Source organism: Pteronotus mesoamericanus, unplaced genomic scaffold (genome assembly GCF_021234165.1).
Source record: "Pteronotus mesoamericanus isolate MK-2021 breed Mesoamerican mustached bat unplaced genomic scaffold, CSHL_Meso_final contig_105, whole genome shotgun sequence".
NCBI lineage: Eukaryota > Metazoa > Chordata > Mammalia > Chiroptera > Mormoopidae > Pteronotus > Pteronotus mesoamericanus.
Genome location: NW_026555006.1, coordinates 12647479 through 12671533, shown reverse-complemented (window position 1 = coordinate 12671533; position 24055 = coordinate 12647479).

Here is a 24055-nt window from a genome sequence, read left to right as displayed (position 1 = left end):
AAGGTGTGTCATCTCTGTTTTAGGTGACAAGTGTGGAATTCCCATTTGGAGGCCAGAATATTGTTTTTAAGCAGAAAGTAGTTTTCTGTGTTTGAGCATCCAAATGCAAAAAGAAAAATATCAGTACTATAGGCCAAATACAAAGAGACGAGGGGGATCCAATTTTAAAAATGCTCATGGCAATGAAAAACTATAATTTCCAATGTGAACCAATTCATTGAGGCCTTAACATTCATTTGTTGGGAATGGAGGGGGCAGTAAAATCGGCCCGTCAGAACCAATTGGGGAGCGGCAGGCTGGAAAGGTCAGCCCCGACTAGGGATATGCAACTCCTCGACTTTGTTAAAATGATGGTATTCGACAGAAGTTACATCTGAGGTCAAGTGACCGCAATAACAGGGGACAAGGAGTGCTCTCAAATCATTCTCGGGGATGAAAATGACATGAAACTGACATAATATCTGAGGTGAGATGAAACTCAAATCCTCAGCAGCTGAACGCTTCACCTACTGATGGGCAGCCTGACCCTCACCAATCTCATAATCATACTTGTGTCAAGAGGGGAGCAGAGTCTCCAGTAACACAAGGCACAGTGCTGGCATTTTGGGGGAGGGAAGGCTTTGTCTCTGCTTCTGAGATGATGTTGTTAAAAACTTTCAATACTCAGTGTTAAACCTTTCAAATGAATGTCTTATTAGAAAAATTGGATTCCAGCTACACGCATGGAATCTCTACCCTTTTGTATTTTTTCCTCACTCTGGGTATTTCCTGGCTCGCATTTTCACTAATAAAAGGTATATTTAGTTTCATGACTGTCTTGATGTTATTTAAAGATTCAACCCAGGTCCATTAAAAATGTAAGGATGATCTGTAATCTAGGTTAATCTCTCTTCCAAACTGCCTGGGGGTGGGGGGGGGGGAGCAGGGGAGAAGCAGAAGGGGTGAGTTGGGAGAAAGTTAATGATAAATTATAATCCCTTTGCCCCCAAATTACATGTATGAAAGGAGGGTGGGTGTTCTGAAGACCGTTGAATAGAGTAACCCATGATAAAGGACTCAGAAAAAGAAGCCTAAACTACATTTGAATTTAAAGCAAATATTAAAATGAAAAACCCAAAAGAAGAAATATTACATTCAATCAGCTGTTACCAAAAAATGCTTCATGCTCTATCATCTGCCCTGTAATTGCTCTAATATGAGGTTCGGTCTGGTGGACTGTACTCCCATCTATCGGTGCATTTAAAAGAAGTTTTGGTATGTGTTTGTTTGTTTCCTGAGAAGAGAGAGGGTGAATCAAGGTGTAGCCATTTGCATAAACACAGCCCGCTCTGCCTCCAAAACAGACCCTGACCTCTTCCCTGCCAAGGCATGTAGGCGCCCCAAAGCCAATAAATACAGTTGTCAGCAAGGGGATGAATCAGCATGTATTTAAATCAGAGACAGCCATGAAAGACTGCATTAGTTCTGTTCCCAGGACCTGTCAAACCACAGAAGAGATTAAACATCTGACCCTGTTCATCCCCAACATTGCTCCACAAGAGACATTTCTGTCACTATTCCTGCCACTTGGCTTTCAAAGATGCCACAAAGCCTAGGGCGACCTCTGCTACATTTCAGTGTTGTTTATTGATTTCTGACCCAGTGCTTAATAGTTTTCCCAGTCCCCCTGAATGGCTTTTGTAAGCAATGTGGTTTGTACATCTCACCGATCAATACCTTTTATATTTACAATAAAATTGAAACTGCTTCTGCTGGGGGCGCAGCCCAGCATTTGTCATCCTTCAGCGAGGGAAAACTATGTCATTATCTGAATTAAAACATTTATTTCTGATTAAGAGAGTGTCCTATCTCATTAATTTTTCCCTTTCCAATAGAATGGGAATAGAACCCTATTGATTTTTGCACTTTTACACATCTCCACTGCTGGGAAGATAATTGAGAAGTTAGCCAGAATAAATGAAGTTTCAAGTCTAGTGGGCCAGCCAATACCTTCCAAATTCAAGGTGTTTTTATGAAGCTGGATTTTAATTTGTTGGCAAGCTGAAGCAGTGGGACTTATTCGACTGAGTAAATTGGATTAAGAGTAGAATCGGCTGGAAGCGTGTCTTGGGGAATGCCGAGGGCCCCGTTCCCCCGGACAGCCAGAGCCTCCTTTTAGATTTATGCTAAGACAGCTTCCAAATTGCCCTCCTTCAAAACACCCAACTTGCTTCAGGAAGTGTGGATCACTGACCCAAAAGGCTATTAACTCGTCTTTCCCTTTCTCATGCCCGTCGCCTTAAAAACAACCAAGATCTAATCAGAGGCTGAACTAAACCTTCAGATTGCTGGCACCAATTGATTACACTTTATTAGAATAATGGGACTAAATCCAAGCTTCATTAAAATGAATTCCCTCCGCTTGGAACCCTTCTTTCCAAAGACCTTTCAATTACAAATCCTTATGGTACACATAGGGAATCCTGTTCACTTTGAAATTTTTCTCATTAGGAATTAACAGTCATTTGTTCTTATTTCCATATGTAAAGCCCAAGCCTTGTCTGTTCCTAGAAAGGACAGAAAATGCACTGGTCTCTAGGGTTAGAAGGACACAGGGGATGGAGATAATTTAAACCATAGCTATCTTCGTTAATGTCTTAATTTGTTACCTTCTCTGCAATTTATTTGTCACTGGTCCATTACTTTTAACATTCACATTCACTTCTATGTATCTTTAGCTCCTCTAGGAAAAACAGCGTTCATCCTTGCATTAAAGAAGAATGGGAACCAGGTTCAAACTAAAGATCTTCCAGGTTACAGCTAAAGATTCTTCAAGGGGAAAAAATTTACTAAATGCCTTCCCTGGTGACCTGACAATAGAGACCTGCAGAGGGAAGAGCTCATCTAGAAATGAGGTTGAGAACTTAAGTTCACGTTTAGAACGCGACAGTTTGAGGGGACTGTGGAGATCATGTTTCCCCTTAGAAGTAAAATGAAGCATTGAAAATTAAGGAAATTATTTCCGTGGAAAAGATTTCTGACGTGGATTTATGTGACGTAGGTCAACCTGAATTTGGCAGGCATACCCTTTGGTATAAATTTGTGTATATACACACACAACACACACACAAAACTGCAGCCAAAGGAAAAAAGAACTGGCCAAGAAAGCACTTCAAGAAGGCTTTAGTTACAAAAAAAAAAAAAAAAAAAAAATCAACACAGCACATTAAAAATGCTGTGAAAGTGAAGAACTTAATTTCTGACTGCATTTTAATGCATGGTCCAAAGTACCAAAGTATGCAAAAGGTTGAATACATTCATCACAAACAGTTCTGTTTCCTCTCTTTACACCAATGAGGAATTACAGGATTACCAATGACCTTCCTCCCGACGAAGCTCTGTAATTATGGTCATTTATTATACAACCGAGATGAATGGATGGGATTTACATAGAATAAAAATATTATTTAACAGCTGCATTATTGATGTGTGAAGTGTAATTTTAATTTATTTAAATGCTATAAATATATTGGTAATGTATGCTTTTCAAATTAACCTCCTGAACCACACACTGGCAAGACCTCAATTAATATTGTACTAAAATCTATTTTCTTATGTTGTGTGAAACTGTGTATGGCTAAAAATATGTACTGCTATGATGTCTTGGCATACTTTACCAGCATATTTTCCTTTTCTCCTTGATTCATGATTTCAATTTGAAATTGAATTTCAATTGGAATCCTTTAGAAAAATATATCTTCTCTTAAATAAAGGATCCTTATTTAAGTTTAAAATTATTTTTACTATAAATTACAAATACAATGATTTGAGGAAAAATTCTATATATTTATGTTCCTTTGGCAAACTGCAATATTTTTAAATATTTAGTATATTCCCAGTGAAGTGATAAAATGCAAAGAATATTTAAGTCAACAGCTCTATCTAATTTACTTAGCATATTAGCATAATCCCAATAAGCCTGCAAAGAAGCCACTGGTTATATATCATGTTGAATTGCTTGGTGCCGAAAGCATATTGTAGGTCTATAAGCAGAGATAGACTTATGTATTTTACTTCTGGGTTTATCTCTTTTGTATTCTGTCCATTTGCCCCTGGCTGTCATTATTCCATGCTCATCGACAGAAGAGTTATAGTTTGCAAAAACCTATCAGGTAGGCTGGACACTAGATAATTGAGGTGATGATCAGCCTCAGCAAAAGACAATTGATAGTGATAGTGTCAGAGGCTGCACCTAACAAGATCTGTACCCTCTGTCTCCTTTAGCCTTTTCTCTGGAATGGACCGAATATGGAATAACATGGATGTGGCTGATGAGCATCGGAGACGGGATGGCAGTGCATAATACTTCCTGGAAGTGCAATAGGATGGGAAGGGGGAGTCTTCTGACATGGAGGCAGGTTATTAAATAGAAGTGTGAACTATTAAGAGATGATCTTGACCCTCAGTACATTTTTATCAAAGTCAAAAAATACTTGACACCACTGAACAGCCTACCAAACGCACAACGGGAGAAATGCTTTATTATGGAAATCTGTACTCTTCTTCAAAAGGAAAGAATTCAGAATAAATGCTCTTCTAAATTTGTAACAGTTCCTAGGACTTCCAATAATTAACATCATCTGTACACTAAGTATGCTCTGGAAGGATATATGTAACGGAGATGGTTGACCAAGCTTAATAAGAACTTCCTATATTAAAAATAAAATTTTAAATTACATTTTAAAATAATGACAATTTTAAGTTGCTTTTATGCTAGCATGATTTAACATGAGTTTTCCGAAGAGGGTTTTCAAATCCACTCTCAATTCTATTAAATTCAGGGATGCCTTGGGGGTGTAGGAAATTTTAGGGAGTACACAGAAGGCTGTAAATGCAGATTTTTTTCCGCAGACTGTGAGGTGCCTTCCGGATTTTTGGTAGGCAGTTATCCTGGTCTCCTAGGTTGTTTTCCTTATACCCTACTCACCTGTTTTTACGTCTTTTAAAATCGAGGGACCATCACAATTCTTACACCCCCTACATTTCCATCAATGCATATATAAGTCAAAATACTGCATATTGTAACACCCTAATTGCAGGGACAGAACCTAACAGAGCCCGGTGACAATGGACTTAGGCCAGAAAGGATGAAGAAAGTCCTAGTTTTGCATGGCTATTAAACACCCTATAGTCTATATAAAAATATGCCAAGTTGAGGCTTAATAGTAATAAAATAGTATGGGTAATGCCCTCAATCCTGGCTGAATGAGCAATGCCCCTTGATTGGGTAATTGACAAACTACATACTGTAACACACTCCAGAATAGCCCTGCTTTTTCATTATGTTGAACAATAGGTTAACTAGATAAATCTGCACTTGGCAAAATTACTTTCCACTGACTTCAAACCATCTTCTTTTCTCCTCAAGCTACTGCTCCCTGTGATATTTCGGCATTCTTCTCCCCAGCAGTGCACTTTCAAAGCCAGTTATATGCTAGCTCAGTGGTACTCAGATTCTTTCTGTTTTACCTTTCCCCAGGGTCAATTGCCTTTGGGAGAGAACCAATAGAGATTAACAAGGAAGATATACTGCCTGATTCATGGCATTTAGAGAGGCCGGCAAATGCACCCCGGCTCTTCTGGGATTGATGCTGTTTCAATCAGGCCTGCCTGCAATTAGAAAATAATTCCCAGTTCTGAAAATGTAGTCCTTTTAGAGAAAATGCAAGCAAAAGACATATCTTTAAAGACCTGAGGATGTCATTCACTTTTCTTAATGCTTATAGATCAGGTCATATCGTCTAGGGGACCCAGGCATTTGGAGTTCATGCTAGAATTTCCAAAGCATCTCTTTCCTGTCTTCCCATTGGCATGAGTCAGCATGGCCGATGATATTAAACAAAGCTCCAAGGCCTCCCTGCCACTCCCCCCCGTGCAGCTGGGGAGGTGAGCCTTGTTCACTTAATGCAGGATATTGATTGATTTATAACAAAGTGATAGATATAACTATTGTCATTGGAATTACACTGAGTTATAGCGACATGGTTTTCTGTTCTACAAGCCACTCCCCATATGTACCATAACTCAAACCCTGAATGACAATAATACTATCTCTGAAATTTATATTCATGATTATAAATTAATTCTTTTTTGGGGTGGGGGGAGGGGCTGGACCACCAGCAGCATGGACTTGTAATTTCCAAACAGCATTTATGGCATTAACCTGGGAATACTATCCATCAAGGCTGATGACAAACGTGGAAGACGATGGTCTTGCCCGCCTCTGGCTCAGGCCGCCGGGTGTGCCCGAGAGGAGAGGCAATGCTGGAACAGGGAGGTGGGGTGAGAGGCCGGTCTTTTCCTCTGCCGCCTCGCAGGCAGTGCTGACAACAAACTGGGAGAAAACGTGCCACTTCAAAAAGAGAGGAGGGAGTCACCAGTGACTTCTTGCAGAAATAATCTAGATCTTGCTGATAATACCACTGGCTGCTAGTGATGGGGATCCTGCTACATTCCACGTGTTCTGTCTCTCAAATCCAGCCTATGGTCCAGCAAGGTGGGTATTATTATACCCATTTTATAGATAAAAAGACTGAAAGGCAAAGGGACCGAGTGGCTTGCCCGAAATTATAGAGCTAGAGGGTGAAGATTTAAATCCATGCCCATCTATGGTGGAAAGACAGAGAAAGGACTAAACAAAGAGCATGTATGAATGACCCGCGGACATGGACAACAGAGTGGGAATGGACTGTGGGAGCGGGGGGCAGGGTGGGGGTGGTAGAGGGCAAAGGGGGAAAAACTGAGACAACTGTAATAGAATAAACATGATTTAAAAATAAAAAATTTTAAAAAATCAATGCCCATCTAACTTCAAAAACCCAGGAGTTTCTACATAAACAGGCTTTTAAGATTGGATTTTCCAAGCATGTGTTATACAGAATGACTGCCGCCACCACCGAAACAAAAAGCACCTTGGTTTGCTTAAAAGAAAATGTCATCATTCTAAATAACTGGGACCTCTAATAAAATATCATCTTAATCAGAGTTTAGTTGAGCCTCTGTAAGCAGTCTAGGTCTCAGTCAGGCTAAATTGGGTTCAAATCCTGAGGCTGCTACTTACCAGCAAGTCATTTAACCTGGTTGAGGTTTGGTTGCCAGTCCTGGAAAAAAAAAGAAAAATGGGGATAGGGATTGTTAAATTGTAAGCACCAGGTGAGAATGCTAGTTTTAGTGAGAGAGGAATATGTTCACACAGACTTATATGACAAAAATCAATGTCCCCAGACCATACAGGTGGACTCTTCCAAGAACTCTCAATCCTCTTGCAAATTCTGAAACCCCCCACTGCCCTTTGCCCTCAAGGCTTTGCAGGAGGCTATTAGGGGTGAGGGACAGCTGGGGGAGAGGGGTAAGATGGGGACGTGGACACAACCCCAACACCCTTTCCTAAGGGTCTTGTCCCACTGCTGGGCATCCCCTGGAAGGGAAGCTTTTTCTTGATGACAATCAAACACCAACTCCCTCTCTTCCTCCCCTCCCAATCAGGACATACAAATGAAACCCATAAGTCTGAGAAGTCTTTTTTTGACCAGGAAGTATAACGCTATTGGATTAAGAAGTAAAAAGCTGAAGGTAAGTACAAGGAGCAGGTCAGGGCCGGGGTCCAGCTTGCTCTGTTGGGAACGGGGTGGAAGAAGCATAGCAGGGTGAGGATCCTGCAAGTAAGTGGGGGGAATGGAATGGGACAACTGAGACACAGAGCCCTCCTCACTCACAGCGAGCGAGGCAAGCTTGCACTCCCTTCCTCCTCCTCCCTGTGTTGCCCCAGCCTGAGCCCTGCAGAACTCTCTCTAAAATCCTCAGTGCTCAGCCTTCCTCATATCAAGCAGCTCCCCCTTCTTTCCAGCCATGGTTTAATGAACATCACTTTGCAGACTGATTCAGTTAATTTCACAACATTCCTGCATATGAGGTATGACTATTCCCCTATTTACAAAGGAGCACACTGTGGCTCCAAGGCAAATTCGCTCAATGTCTCTCTCACGCCAGCGGGAAGTCACACTCAGTCTGTTGGACTGCAAAACCCTTGTTCCTGTGCTCAAACCGGTCCCATTCCACAGGTCTGTGTAGCGCAGCAAAAATGGCCGCTCTGCGTTTGCGGAATATGGCAGCACGAGACGCTGAGAACGCGGTCTTTGGAGCCAGCTGTCTGGGTTTGAGTTCTGGTTCTGTCTTTGACTGGCTGTGTGGTCTTGGATAGATAATCTCTCTGTGCTTAAATTTCCTCACCTGTAAAATGGAAACGAAATTTGCCAGCTTCGTACAACTGTTGTGAGGATTAAATATCATATTCATATTTGTAAAGCACTTAAAACAAGCCTGGCCCATAAATGTAAGACAAAACCATAGCATTTTTGCAGCCCAGGAGCTTCTAGTCACACCATGGCTCTCCTCAGGAGCCCTTCCACCCTCCTCCCCGGCCATCCTTCCTTCAAGGTCAGCCTTTATCCCAACTCGTCAAAATCACTCTACTGCCCCTCCCACCTCCTCTCTACTCTTCTGCGCACAGTGTCTACGTCAGTGGTCAGGGTGGTACTGGCCTGCCCGTCTCCCTTCTATTTCTAGTTCATTTCCTCACACATTTATATAATTATTTTCATTTATATTGCCTGTACAATGTTATGTATAATAATGTACCTAACGTATAATAATATGTACCTTTACAATAATGATAATGTGTAATGTTATATTATGTAATAGTGTATATAATAATATATACACATTATTTCCATTTATATGCTTATTTCATCAGGTCCTGGGTTTGGACTTGTTTCACTTTCCCGCAGTATCTAGGCCAGAGCAGATATTCAGTAAGTGAGGTTGATTTGAAGCCCATGAAGACAAGTAAAAAGTGAGGCCCAATTGTTCCCACTTCCCATTCAGTTTTAGAATGCCTTACTTCATCCTTTTCTAGAATTTATTTAGTTCTTTGTTTCACAAGGGCATCTGGCAACATCACCTCCAACACACCATTCAACACGCCAAGATGGCAGGATCTTTCCTTGGGTCTAACCTTTCCCAGCTATGAATCTGCCCTCCTCCCCAGAATTTTCTATCTCATCTTCTTCTCTGTGCTTTATTTGTTTGTTTTTCAGTTATGAAATTTTTTCCAATCTACATTCATTCATACAGTGAATGTTATCATTTCCCTGCTTAAAGCTCATTAGCTTTTCAATAAGCTCCGGATATACGTAAACCTCTTCACAGGGCCGATGGGCAGGGTGACCTTATACTTTATCATCCAAACTGGGAGACTCCTGAGGGTGAAAGGTGCACTATTAATAACCATACCAGGACAACAGGTGTCAGTCACAACTGTCCTTGGCAAGCTCCTCCTAAAAGGCCCTCATCACCTGGCTCCTTCAGGTTCTAGCCCTGCCCTGCCCCTCCTTCTTGCTCATGCTACATCTGCCCTCTTTCTGTTCCTCCGGGAGGTCTAGCTCTTGCTCCAAGCCTCCCTCCCACCTCCTACACGTGGTCCTTTAGATCTTCTCAATGTCTACGTAAACCTCCAGTTGCTAGCAGCCCCCCTATTCTTGACTCTTATGACCCCCCACCCCCTTCCTTCATAGCACCTGCCCCAGTTCCTATCTAAGTCTATGCTAAGGGGTGTGCTGGCAGCAGGTCTTTGCATGTTCTGCGCACTTCGGAATTTACTCCCTGCATGTGGCCCAGGCTCAGGGATGCTCAGTAAATATTTGCGAAATGTTTGTTTCCATCCATCAATCAATCTAGCAAAGATTTTTTAAGCTCCTACTATGTGCCACATTCTGTAGTAGACTTTGGAAATACCGCAACAACAAAACAAGAATTCAGTCTAGGGAGATCAACAGATACACACAAAAAGCATTCCAAAACAATGTCAACAGGCTATAACTTGAAAGAGTACTGGGCTAGGAGCAGGGTGAAGAAAGGGCTTCGCCTCTCTGAGGGCGTCCCAGAGCCCAGAGGCTGAGCTCAGTGGGTGGGTGGAGTTGTCCAGGAGAGAAAAGGTGGAGGTGACCGCCTGTGCAAAGAGAAGGGGGCATATAGAAGATTTGATGAGGGCAGTAGTGGGTATTCACGTTGGGGCGGGGGTCTGGAGAGTGGTGACCAGTGACACTCCTCCAGACAGGGAGTAAGGAAGCACCTGGTCAGCTTCTTGCTATAGGTAAGGCCCTGCCCCCAGCTCAGTGGACAAGGGGATGCTCAGGGCCATTTCCCTTATTCCTCCCCTCCTTCCTGACAGGCCCTCTCTAACTCACAACCAGATAGCCTCCCTTCCCCAAGAGGCAGCTTTTCTTTCGGGTTCCCAGTGGCACAAATGCTTTCTCTTAAATCTGGAAGTGGCCCTCTCTCGGAGCACCCACGTGGTAAGAGACCTTCTGGGCAGGTTTTGGATGCAGACCCATTCCTCCAGTTCACACCTTGGGAAGCAGCCTCACTACCTGATAAGGCCCCCACGCGGGGACACCAGTTCCTCAGAAAGGTTTCGGCTGGGTCGTGAGCAAGCGGAGCTGCAGCTCTCAGGGAGCGCGGTGAAGGGCTGGGGAACCCGCTGGCCCGCGGCCCCCCCGCAGCTGCGACCGAGCGAGGGACTGCAGGGCCGGGCCTGGGCGCCCGCGGGCCGCTCTCCCGGGCTACCTCCTCGGAGGGGATGAGGGGAGTAGGAAGGCAGCGGGAAGCCGGGGCCGCATTGACGCTGCCGCCTGCGGCCCTGCAGAAACATCAGGGATCCCGAGACCCCCTTCCTGCCCTCGGCGAATCCTTTTCAACGCGAGTCAGAGACTCCGCCCAGAAGAGGCTGCGAGGGAAAAGAGCCATCTACAAAACAAAGACCTCCGAGGGGTCGGGGGGAAAAGGGCGGAGGTCCGAACCGAGGAGAACTAATCCTCTTTTGGTCCGCGGAGGTGGCATTTCCTTCTAACAATATACCCTCTGGACGAGGGAGTGCCGGTTAGCAGCGTGCTGTAGGCCCCTGGGTGTCCGGAGGAGTCTTCTTGCTGCTGGGGGCACCCAGTCTGTTTACCCAGGCTCTGACCCACAGGGTAATGGCCTAACGGGGCCCCTCTCTGCAGGAGGCCACTCTGGAAGAGTAATAGTAATAACAGCGCCATTTTCTCTGCGGGATCGTATATCCTTTCTACCTCTGACAACGGAGGCTCATGACTGGTAAATAAAATGGTCAGATTTCAAATCCAGGGCCATCTGGCTGACATGCCCTATTCATTGTGTGACACATCTTCCTTTCCCTGACAACAGGGGAAAGGCTGGAGAGCGTTTCGTGGCCTCATGGCGGGTTACTGCCTTTGATAGGTAGTGGGCACAGGAGCTTTCCCCAGCTCTGTCCGAACACGTGTGCAGGGTGGTCTGATGGAAGAATGTGGGGCTGGGGTTTGACCTTGGCCAAGTCTAGGGTCAACTGTGAAATCAGGACAATACCTGCTCAACCTGTCATGGGACTAATAAAAAGAGAATGAGTGAGTTCACAAACTATGATTCCTGGAACCCAGGATGGAGTTTCTAAAGTTACAGCGAGCATAAAAATCACCTGTGCGGGCTGGTTAAAGCAGGTTCCCAGGCCGGGACTCAGAGATTATGAAGCCGTGGGTCAGTAGGAGGCCAAGGGATCTGCATGTTACCCAGGGTCCCTGGTGATTCTGTGATGATGAGAGAGAGCGGGCGCTCGGGGGTCCTGGGGTGGCAGTGCCTCCAGGGTGAGTCCTGGTGGTCCGGAGGAGAGAGAGCGCTTCACCCAGAATGCTCTGCTTTGATCTCTTCTATAAACTGGGTTTTCAGAGAGATTCCATTTGAAGGAGAATTACATGACTTAAACACTAAAATAAAAAAAAAATTAAAAAGATTGCAATGCACCGGTACATGTGAAAATGCTCTGGGCAAGTTAAAGGCACTCTCTAGAGACGAGCAATTTCAGTCCGTCCCTGACCATCTGAAACCCTCCAGGAGTGAGTCATCCTGGAGAGCCTCATTTTCCCCATAGCATTAAAACTTTTTATTAAATGTTAATCGTTTTGCAGAGAATATGTTACACTCTTCCCTGCCTTTTGAAACAGAGAATGAAGAACATAATTTAACTGTTGTTTGAAAACTCGGGCCTACCAATTGGATGATGTGTGGCCATCCCAGAGGACATGTGGCCATCCCAAGGGTTACTCTGGCCAAGCTCGGTGGGGGAGGTAGGTCCATTCGATTCCGCTCTCGGGCTCCTTGACATTGGTCATGGTTTATGCAACATCAAGTGAAGGCAACACAACATAATGAAAACAAGAGGGCACCAGGGACTCAGGACAATGAGCTCCAGGCTCCCCTCTGCCACCTATGAGCTCTGGTACCCAGAACAAGTCCCTTTGCCTGGGCCTCAGTTTCTTGACCTGTAAGGTAAGAAAGAGGTCAGACCAAGCAATCTCCAGAGTCGGTCACCAGTCTCTGAAGTGAGGCTTGCAAACTCCACTGCCTTCAGGGGTCAAGCAGGTGAGGCTGGTGGGAAACGGGAGAGCAAATGCCTGTCCAAAGGCACGGCCAAGCACAGCATCAGCATACTTGTGACTCGAAGTGAAGGCCCACCGCTATCAAGTCTTCAAGAAAAGCTAAAAATCTGGATTTACTGTGAAATCTCTGGATTTCTTAAATGTTGGTACCTGTGGGAGTCAGGGTGGGCTGGCTCCCTTCTCCTCCCTCCCACTCTTCACGTGGGAGGCCTTCTGTCCTGCGAAGACCAGAAAGTGAAACACTACGCTTCCTCTTTCTTTATAGTAGGGGTCTGGGATGCGAACTATGTTGAGTCAGTAAGATTCGGCCATAGTATTGGAGGGCGCAGGAGGCAGGCGCCCCTCAAATGCAGGTGAGAGAGAATTCATCTGTGGTCACCTTTGGGCCTGAGGTCTCTTCTGACTCTAACACCTGTTAGACAGCAGAGCAACAGCTGCCAGGGTGGGCAGCCCGGGGTGGCTGACCTAAAGGGGAGAAACAGCCAAATAGCCATCTCTACTCCCCGGGGCTTTCTCTTCAAAGGTTCCCCCACCCCAAACCCCCTCTGCTCCCCAGGGACCTGCTCAGCAGAGGATACAAGGCTCTGGCATTCTCATCGGGATGCAATTCTCCAGCTTTCTCCCACTAACAGGATTAGGGACACACTCTTCTGTTTTCCAAAGGAGGGCAGAGTTTGCTATTCTTCAGGCCGGGCCCTGCCAGGATGGGCGGCGTGCTGAGCCCCGCTGCTTCCTCCCTCTCTTTCAGCGTGTTCCAAAGCGAGCAGCTGGGCTTCTTAACAAGGGTTCAAGTTTCCAACTCTGTTACTGTTGAGCTGCCCAAACTGGATTTTTATCTGCCTAAGTGGTATGTGGGTGGGGAGGATTTAGGGACATTTTAAGGGACCACCCATTTCACACCTATTAATAGCTCGTATTTACCAAGGAGCAACTTGACATGTTTCTAACCCTCACAACAGCCCTCAATGGCCCCCTTTTACAGATGAGCGAACTGAGGCTCACAAAAGTTAACGACTTCTCCAGGGTGTCACAGGTAGTAGGTGGCAGCACCAGAATTCCAAACACCTTCGTTTATCCTGGATGAACCCGGGTGACGGGTTACTCTTGAACACAGAGCAGATTCTTTTTCCACGCTGCCCAGACACCTGGGCCAACCCACCAGTACTTAGATAATGTGATCCTGCCTCCTGGTGGTCAGGTCTCTGGCACAGCTCCTTGCAGGCCAGCGACGAGGTCTTTCCCTCTCCTGCTGCCCCTGGGGCCCTGGCAGCTGGTTCTTTCAAGAAGTGGGCTTGGCCACTGTGGGACGTTCAGGCCTGGGCGCAAGCGGGATCAGCTGGCTCCCGTTCCCAGGCCCTCTCACCTCTCACAGGGGAGCGGCAGGGGAGCCCGGGGCCTCGGGCCTGCTCAGTGGGGGCCGGGCAGAACAGAGCGCGCATTGACTCCCCTCCCAGGGGCAGGGCACCTGTTCAACTTTTTACATCTGTCGCCTCTGTTCCCACTCTGTCCCCAGGTGGTGATTACCCACTATCCCTTCTGATTCAGCCCTCCAGAATTGGACGTGAGAAATTGTTCCAGGATATACTTTGGAAGGTGGTGCTGAGGACACCACACATCCAAACAGTTTAATCATCTTGAGACCTTTCCTTTAATAATTATAGATGTTATATATATATTACACAAGGGTGGGCAAAAGTAGGTTTACAATTGTGAGTATATGAAAGAGTTTATTCTTGTATTATTTATTAATTATTGTATTATTGATTTTTGTTACAATTATAAACCTAGTTTTGCCCACCCCGGTGTATATATTATAAATAGTCCTTTTTAAAGCTCCTGGCAATTCTTTTTCCAATTCAGCACAATTTCAATTATTTGTTTAACTGCAAAAAAAAAAAAAAAAAAAAAATTGACACCCTCCCTAATAAAAACAGCTGCTACTTAGGCCTTCCGCTGATCACCGGTGCTCACGTTACTGAGCCCCAGACACCGACACCCTCCCAGCAGAAGCATATGTGTCCCACGCTCTGTCGTGCCAATTAGCTAAACAAAAAGTTTGTCTCTCCCTCTCCTGAAAATGCACATTTCCCTGTTCTGAGCATGTGTGTTGTTAGATGATGTGGGTCTCAGCAGGGCCCCTCCAGCCCCTGGTGACTTTGAGTGGCAGCAACATTCTCTGCTGAGAGGGAAGAATTCCTGCGTGGCCAGGCCACCTGCCACCGCTGTTTCTGCAGTGATTGCAGCAGCATAGAAGTCCTGATTTAAATATATATATAAAAATATATATAAATATATATACACATTTTTAAAGTCCTGATTTAAATATATATATAAAAATTCTAGTGGCTCTTTGGTAAACCACTAATTTGCATCTATCCCTTCCCACTCTAAAATGTGTATTACTTAAACCTAGAAAATAAATTACTTTGGGGCACTTTTTGACCCTTTATTTAAGAGTATATCCTGTTTTATTCACTTGAAATACATTTTCTTTTCCAAGTCTAGCTAACTCTTACCCATGCTTTGGGGTTCTGCTCTGGTACTGCCTCCTCCAGAAAGTTCTCCCTGACTGCTGCAGAGAGGTTATGACCCTTCCCATCCTGTCTGGGATTGGGCATCACAGGGGCTTACTGAGAAAAGCCAAATGGTGTAATTAGGTGGAAGTATATACATGCATCTATACATAAAATTCAAGAAGAATCAATGAAACTTGAAGTAAGTACCTCCTGATTTAGGGGAAGCTATAGTTCACAGATGAACATCAGAACCTTAAAGCCATTTAAATGTCTTATTGTACTTAACAATCGCAGTTCCCTTTCTAAAAAGTGACATTCTGATAACACTATCAAGAACCATATTGAAAAATTGTACTTGCCCATGGGACCACAAATAAATACATGCTTAAATGATACTAAAGAAATTTAATTAAGTGTATGAACAGTTATACTAAATGGTTGCTCCAGAAAGCCAATGGGAAATTATACCTAACAAATAGCTACAGAATAAGGCCTGTTGTTGAGAGGTTATTAACCTGATCAGATAATCAAATTTTACCACCAACTGCAGCCATCTGATTTGCCCATGTCAAAATCAAACCATTGTTAGCCCTTCTTAATGAAATCAGAATGGGGAAGGGGGGCAGCCGATTCAGAAAAATTCCTTTCTTTAAAAACAAGGCTTACAAAAAATTTCTTCTTCCCCTAATTCCAAAAACAAGAGTCTATCATTGTTCAGTAAAGCTCGGAAACTATCCGGTTTAAAAAAAAAAAAAGATGAAATTGGAAATGAAATTCACAGATGCTTTCTCTTCACAGAAGTCATTGGCAAAAGGGGAAATAAACAAATAGGTTTTGCTCTCAAAATTTGGTGAAGCAAATTTGTTCCAAGACTGAGGTGTTCCTTGCCAGTTTTAAACCCAAGGTGCATTTTTATAGCCAAGAACTAAAGCCCTGAAACACAGCGATCCACAGAATAATGGAAATGCTGACACAACCTTCACTCCAGCAGCAGGAATGGTGCCACTATAATTTATGGAGAACACATTTTGGTTTTGTCAGGTTTTTAAACATAGACTGTTATAAATTTGAAGGAGGACTGTCTTGTTAAAGCTTCAAATGGCATGTGTTAGTATTGGTTATGCATCATGTCCTGTATTTGGAATGGCATTTGTAGAATACAGTTTACCCCAATGGCAAAAGAGGACACTGCATCCTGTTTTGTTTTTAAAATAATATTCACTGATAAAAGCATCATGGTTATCATCAACTTGATCACAACCAGCTAGAAGATTTCAATGAAGGTATCCACCCTCAGACAGTTTCTTTCCTTTCTTTCTTTAGTGATGCATTCATTATTTGACAAATATTTACTGGGGATATTCAGTGTCATGTCTTGGGCAATGAAGATAAAATGATTATGATGCTCTCTCTGCCATCTAGGACCTGATATTTTCTAGAAATAAAGATTTTTAAAATAAAGCATGTATGTATAGATACTAGATATGTATGTAGATATTAAATGTACATGTGTGTAGATGTTATATATGTGTGTATAGATCTTGTGTGTGAGTGTGCATAGTTTTTAAACCACCCATCATCCTTAAAGTGGAGGGAAGTCTTCCTGGCAACTCCCGCTGGGAGAAAGGACCCAGCAATAGGTGATGAGCCTCTCATCCGTGCGAGGCCTTGAGGGATTAGGAGAGAAGTGTAAGAGGTTAATCTCAGAGGCCTGGGTGGTGAACATAGATTCTGGAATTGATTTCTTCAGGAGAAGGAGTAGATTAGTGGGAGTCCTGAGTACCAACCTGTTTTTCACCCTATTATGCCCTTGCCTCGCTTGTGACAGCCTTTGTATGAAGTAGTAGCTTTGTGATTTACTCTGAAAGAACTTGTTCATGATGGTCCTCCTTGTCGTGAGGTTTTTCTTTGAGGCAATTGTCATTACTCCACAATCTGAATAGGTAGAAATTGTGATAAGCATAGGAATAAAGAGAGCAGACTCATCTGTCTACTCTATCACTTTCTAAAGATGTGATCTTAAAGCCTCTGGATTTGTGAAACAGAGGTAAACCAGGGCTGTCCCCCTTATGCACCAGAGCGGCTATCCCAACAGTCTCAGCGAGGATCCATGGGGAGCAGAATCCATGGCTCCATCTGTCCAGTTAGGGGAGTACAGAAAGGTGGAAGGAGTAGAGAGAGGCGAACAGGAACTCTCTAAAAACATGCCTCTGGGTATTATGCTAAGTGAAATAGAGAAAGATAAATACTACATGACTTACTTATATGTGGAATCTAAAGAACAAAATAAATGCAGAGAACAGACTAATGGTTGATGGGGGGGTGGGTTGGGTAAAACAGGTGAAGGGATTGAGAAGTACAGGTTGGTAGTTACAACATAGCCATGGGGATATAAAATACAGCATATGGAATATTGTCAATAATATTGTAATAACTGTATATGGTGCCAGATGGGTACTAGAAATATCGGGAGGAACACTTTGTAGAGTACATGACTGACCGCTATGCTGTACATCTGAAACTAATACAAAATAATATTGTATGTAAACTGTAATTGAAAAATAAAATTTAAAAAAAGACAAAAAATAGAAATGAGTGCTTATATAGGGGGAAAAAAGATGCCTCTGAATATAACATGGCCTGTGATATCCCTCTGGGAGGATATCATGCTGCCATGGAAGTGATGTTTATAAAGATGGCGCTAATAGCCAACACTTAGAGCACGCTCATTAAGCTCTGTGCTCTTGCCCCGTTATTTCATTTGATCATCACAGCAACTTTTTATTCGATGAAGAAACTAAGCCTTCAGCTGGGGGCAACTTGCCACAGTGGGAAGACCATAAATTCTGGGACAGTCTCACTTTGTGCCTGGTGTCTTGGGTTAATTATGAAATGTGTCCCCTTTCGCTGTCATATATGTTCCCATTTGGGTCATGAGTTATGTGGCTATCCAGGGTCACACAGCTATAGGTGGCGGAATCAGGATTTGGGTCCCTATAGTTTGACTACAAACCCACACTCTTAACCACTATGCTATAAAAATGTTTGTTATAAAATTTTGTGGAAGAAAAAGGAGAGTAAAAAATAGTATGTGCGTATTATCAAAATTGTTTTCTCCTGTGCATAGAACAAACTCTGGAAGGAAATATGTGAGTGATTAGGTACAGATTGAGAGAATATAGTAGATTTAAAATGGCTTTCTTTATATTTGTTGTGTTTTCTTCAATTAGAATGTATGACTTTTATAACAAAAATAATACTTTTAAAAATGCAGGTATAAAAAGCATCTCAAGTAGTATTTCATGAAAAAGTATTATTTGATATTTTAGATACTATCAAAAATTAAACACAACAAAGCCAAACAGAAATAAAGAAGGAGAATGAAGAGGAGAAAAAGAAGGAGAAAAAAAGAAGAGGAGCTTTGGACTGAGATAGAATCTAATCACCTCACTGTCCACAATGTGGTTTTGACCTTGTTTCCACAGAAACCCCCAGAGGGTCAAATCTAAGGGAGAACACAGTATAATGGTTACAAACACATGTTTTACAGCCATAAAAGACATTTTAGTGTCAATTGGGGAGATTTTAATATGAGCTGAATATTAGATGATGTTGCGGAATTGCTGTCACTTTTTTAAAAAATTTTGTTAGCTAGGATAACGGTATTGTTATTGTGGGTTATGTGAAAAAATGTCCTTCCTCTTGGGAGAGGCATGCTAAAATATTTAAGGATGAAGTGCAATCATCATCTCCACAACTTACATTCCAATGGTTTAGGGGATGGAAAGTGTGTGTGCACGTGTGCCCGTGTGTATAAAGAGAAAAGGAGTAAATGTGGCAAAATGTTAACAATGCTTCCTCTGCTTGGAGGGGTGTGGCTGTTCATTACACTGTAGCTTGAATTTTTTGTATGTTTGGAAATTTTCAGAATAAAAGTTGAGATAGAGTTTTTTAAAAAATCCTCTGAAATAATAAAACAAGACCAAAAAGCATGAATTAAAATAATAAAGAATCCAGGCTTTAGAGCCAGAGCTCAATCCTGGTTGTACAGCTTATGCATTTTATTATCCTGGACAAGTCTTCCTAAGTCTCAGTTTCTTCATCTGTAAAATGGTGATGATAATAACAACCTCAAAGATTTTTGAACAGGACTAACAGATTATGCATGTAAAGCATCTATCACTGTGCTGTCCACAGCTCCTGTGAGCAAAAAACAATCTAATCAAGTGACACAAAATAGGAGCTTCATAAATAGTCTGTAGAGCTTTGAGGAATTCAAAACAAAGGCAGGTTTTTTCTTCCACAGCTATGTTTTCCATGTAAATACAACTAAGCTGGATATTATATGGAAAACTCTAATAACTAATAAGTTTGAATGAGGTGGAAAGATGAATCGAGTGGGATAATACTGTTCATTAGCTTTGACCAAATCTGCTCAACTGCAAGTGGTTTCTATTGTATTTGTTCATTTCAGTTTGTTGCATTTTGCTTCAGTCTATTTTCTCTACCTCTGACCTAGGGCTCAAGTTAAGGGCAAAGGAGCTCAGGTTCAACCCCTGCAGGTGGTTCTACTGGCTAACGAGGGTAGCCAGAGCATGCACTAATGGGGAATAAACTGAGATATCTTATATGAGTATCCTAGCAAAACAAAGCAACATGCTACGAGCTCAGTAACACTGGTGATGATTATTATAACACTAAAAAATAAATCTTCAATGTTTTACCCAAGCACACACTTACAGAGTGCTTACTATGTATGCCTGTAAAGTGCTAGATGCGCAGAGATGAATATGACAAAGTTTCTGCTCATAATTAAGTGTTGAAAGGGGTTGACATGTAAATAATTTATGATAATGATATATTTGCCCAGCACTTTATAGTTTATAGACCAGTTTCCCTACATAGCTTCACTCACCTAACCATCAAGAGGGAGCATCATGATAGGAAAGTGTCTCACTGCACCTTTTGTTTTATCTTCACAGAGTGATACCATGACATTCATAAGGGGTGGGGAGAGATTCAGTTCTGATCTCACAGCGTTATTTATAAAATGACATACAAGCGCCTCAACTTTTATTTAATGAAGACATGACACCTACATCTTACTAACCTTTGTATCCTAATTTCCTGAAAGGAGCCCAGAATATAGTAGGCACTCAATTAATGCTTGTTGCAGGAAGGAGGGAAGGGAATGAGGAAAGAAGGAAGGGAAGGAGGAGAAGGAGGAAGAGAGGAAGGAAAGGAGGGAGGAAGAAGAAAGAAGAAAGAAAAGAGATTCACTTAAACTCTAAGAATTTATCAAACCTCTACCATGTACCTAAGATGTGTTAAGCACTATGGGAAATGCCAAAGAGGCCTAAGAGACAAGTCTCTGTTCACAAACACTTTCAAGCTAATGTTGGCAAAATATTTTAAGACAATAAATGAAAGTTACTTTTCAGTAAGAAAAACATCTAAAGAAAAATGTACTTTAATACAAATTAAAGTCATAATTACAAAGAAATATAATTTGCAATTTAATTTATTACAAGTTTATGAGCATGACTACTTTTAATCTGTAACATTGCCAGATTGAACTAAGGTTCAGTTGGCAAAGTATGCACCAAATAAAAATTCCAATGAAAAATCTCAGTGAACTGAAAATCCCCTTTTAACAGGAGCTCCAATGTCAGCATTATAATTTCACTTACATATTCAACAGCTGTCTCTCTTCATTACAAATAATAAAGTAGCATCTCTTTTAAATATACAGGTATTGAGTTATATATGCATAAATTAACCATGACTCAAGTAAAGAAGAAAAATCTATTTAAATCTGCATTAATCTTTTATTGGCTTTTCCACTTGTCATAAACAGTTTGTAACCAGATATATATCATCATACTAAACATCATGTAAAACCTTTCACTCAATAATCCAATTGATATCCAGGTAATATATCCAGTGGCAACAGTTCTCAAATGGGCCATTTTATAACCTAGGCAAAGGTTAATCATCCTTAGCTTAAGTGTGATCTTAACCGAACTCCTGCTGCTTACTAGTGAATTCCAAACAACATCCTCTTTTATGGTTAGTTAATTATTCTTTACTAACATTAATGCATCCCGGAACTGGGACCATCAAACAATATGTTGAAAGAGATGTCAGTTACCTTTTATTATTGTTGGACTTTTTTTCCCCACACTTAAAAAATTTTTGTCCTGCTTCTGAATATTTAAATTTTATCTGTCCTTTCCTAGGTGTTTATTTATCTATGCCCATCCCTTAATTTCTGAATGGGTCAACATGTACCTCGAAAACATATAACCAAATTTACTAAATAAATTAGGAAATTAAAAAATGACAGAGCCCAGGGTGAACTTAATATTCTAAATGCCCTTCAGGGACTCCTGAAAGTTTATAGAAGTTAATCCACAAATTTGGCTGTAAACCTTCTAGCAACCAATACAATCAGGGGAATATAATCCATTCATCCATTGACTTATATAGCATTTACTGCACATATTAGATGAAAGGCATTTTGTTGGACACTGATTATACAGTGTAGGATCAAAAGAGACTCAGTGTTTCCCCTTGGAGAACTTATCATCCAGCTATGCAGATCAATCTTAACGGTTATATAGTAATAAGTGATGAAAATTTCAGTAGCTTCAGCTTGAGAAGCATCATTTTGCAGTCCCCACTTCCTCCTACCAATGCCTCTGATTGCAGGAGTTCCTCATAGCCATTTTAGACTGTGAAATGATCTTGAAGATGAAAGGTAAGGACTGAGGATGGCAGAGAAGAAACGTGAAAGTCCAGACAGTACTTTGAAGATGCCAGATGGACCCCCAACTTCCTCTCCTGGTCTTCTACGTAAAAGGGATATACCTGTACTATGCCATGTATAATGCACATTTTTTTGTCCAATTTTTTGAGGGAAAAATAAGGCTGCTCATTATACATGGGTAGTACTAATTCCATATCTATATAAATGTTTCTAATCTTTTATTTATGTTTATGCATTAAAAGTTAGAGTTATGCATCGCTCTAGAAAGCAATAACGATATTCGTATGCAAAATAATACCCTGGAATACAATAATTGGTTTTATATATAAATAAAAAATTGAATTAAAAAATTAATATGAGAGATTTTTTTCCTGAAAGTTGGGGCTAAACACGGTATGTGCCTCTTGTTAAATCCACTTGTTCTTCGAGTTCCACTGTTGTATGTAGCTGAACATAAACCCAACTAACTCCATAGCCAAGAGACAGTCAGGCAAAGAGGTTGAGAAAGGAGCATTCCAGTCAGCTGCCAGGAAGTTGAAGGACCCTGGGTTAGTTCAGGGACTGAAGGAAGATCAGTGTAAAGGAAGCCTAACCGTGACTGAATAGGTGATGCAGGATGAGGCTGAAAAGGTAATGGCAAGGGCAGCTGGTGCAGGCTCTGGGTCAGAGTTTATTCTGAGTGCCACAGGAAGCAATTGGTTGTGAGGTCGGCCGTTTCTAAACTTTTTCTTGGCCACTGAATCCTTTCTTCAAATAAAACCTTATGCAGACATCAAATGCAAAATACATAAAAGCAGAGCTGCTCTCGGTAGAAGCGGGAATCAGCCCCAGAGCCCATTCCTTCTTTTCCCCTTGTTCTTTTCCCCAGTGTGGTAGCGGCTCCTGACGCAGCCCAGAAGTAAGGCTCTCGGGAATACAGCATAGAAAACGTAGGATTATATGATTCACAGAGCCTTTAAAGTAAACCAGATACTTGGGAGAAACACAAGGGTTCCTTGTGCTGAGACCACAGAGAACTCTTTCCAGTAGATATTCACAGAGAGAAGTTTGTAATGGCTTGTCAACCAAAGCTTCAGTCCAAAACACAACTTAGAGAAAACAAGTTTAAGGGTGGGGAGAGAGTAGCAGGGGTTGGACAATGTAAAACAGTGCAGCCCAGATACTTTACCCTCCCCAGGGCTGGCTTGATTCAGGGTAGTCTTGGCCAGGCACTGGGATGTTTTTTCTCTCTCCCCTCCCATCGGGCCTCCATCACACTCAGTCTCAGCGTCAGGCGAACAGCTGCCTGGGAGCCCCCTCTGGTGCTGTCAACAGGGGCTTCTCGCAGGGGCGGTCACCTCTCCCCCCTCAAAGATTTCCATCACACACTTGTTTGGCCTGCAAATAAATTGGCAACGCAGCTGAATTTAATCTTTTGATTCCCCCCTGAGAACCAATTTCTCTAAGCCATTCCCATGTAGACAAAAAGATTTTGTCTCACTAAACCTGTTTATTGACCAAAACTGTCACCTCTGCTCTGACCAATGACCTTATCTGAATATTCAAATCTATTACAGATCGCAAGTTCAAATGATTTTGGTGCCCCGCAGAAGCCTTGTTTTCATAGTGAGCTGATTACCAATGACAATATTATAAGGGCTTTAACTGAGATTCTACAAACAATTTGCACCCTGGATTTACAAACCTAATATATTCAGAAGCGTGAATGCTGCTGACACCATTTCTTTTTTTAAGGAAAAGTTGGCCACGTGTATGTAAATACAGACCAGGTCTCTAACCCCTGAGCTGTGGAGCCAGCTGCCTTCATATATAAATGCTACCACTTCCTGTGGCCAAGTCTTCTCACCCTCACCGCAATTTTAATAATATTCCTCAACTGGCATCTGCAAGCACTGCTGCCCTTCGGAGAAAATGCTTTGCATTCTGATGCAGATCTATGGGTCTCCAGGCGTTCCTCGCCCCCCACCCCCCATTTATGTAATGGAAATAAATGAGTCAAGAATATAGGTTCTAGTACGAGCATTAGCACGGCCTTAAGCAAGCCACTATATTCCTTTTTATCTTACCCTTCTCGGCAATCAAGGAAGGATAAAATAATTCTGTACCCAACTCACAAAATTTATGTTTTTATAGAATGAATTAATTGATGTTAAAGGTTTAAAAATTCAAAAGAGGCACTTACAAATGAAAGCTGTTTTTATTAAACAGACATGTCTTTTTAAACAACAGAAATATATCTGAGT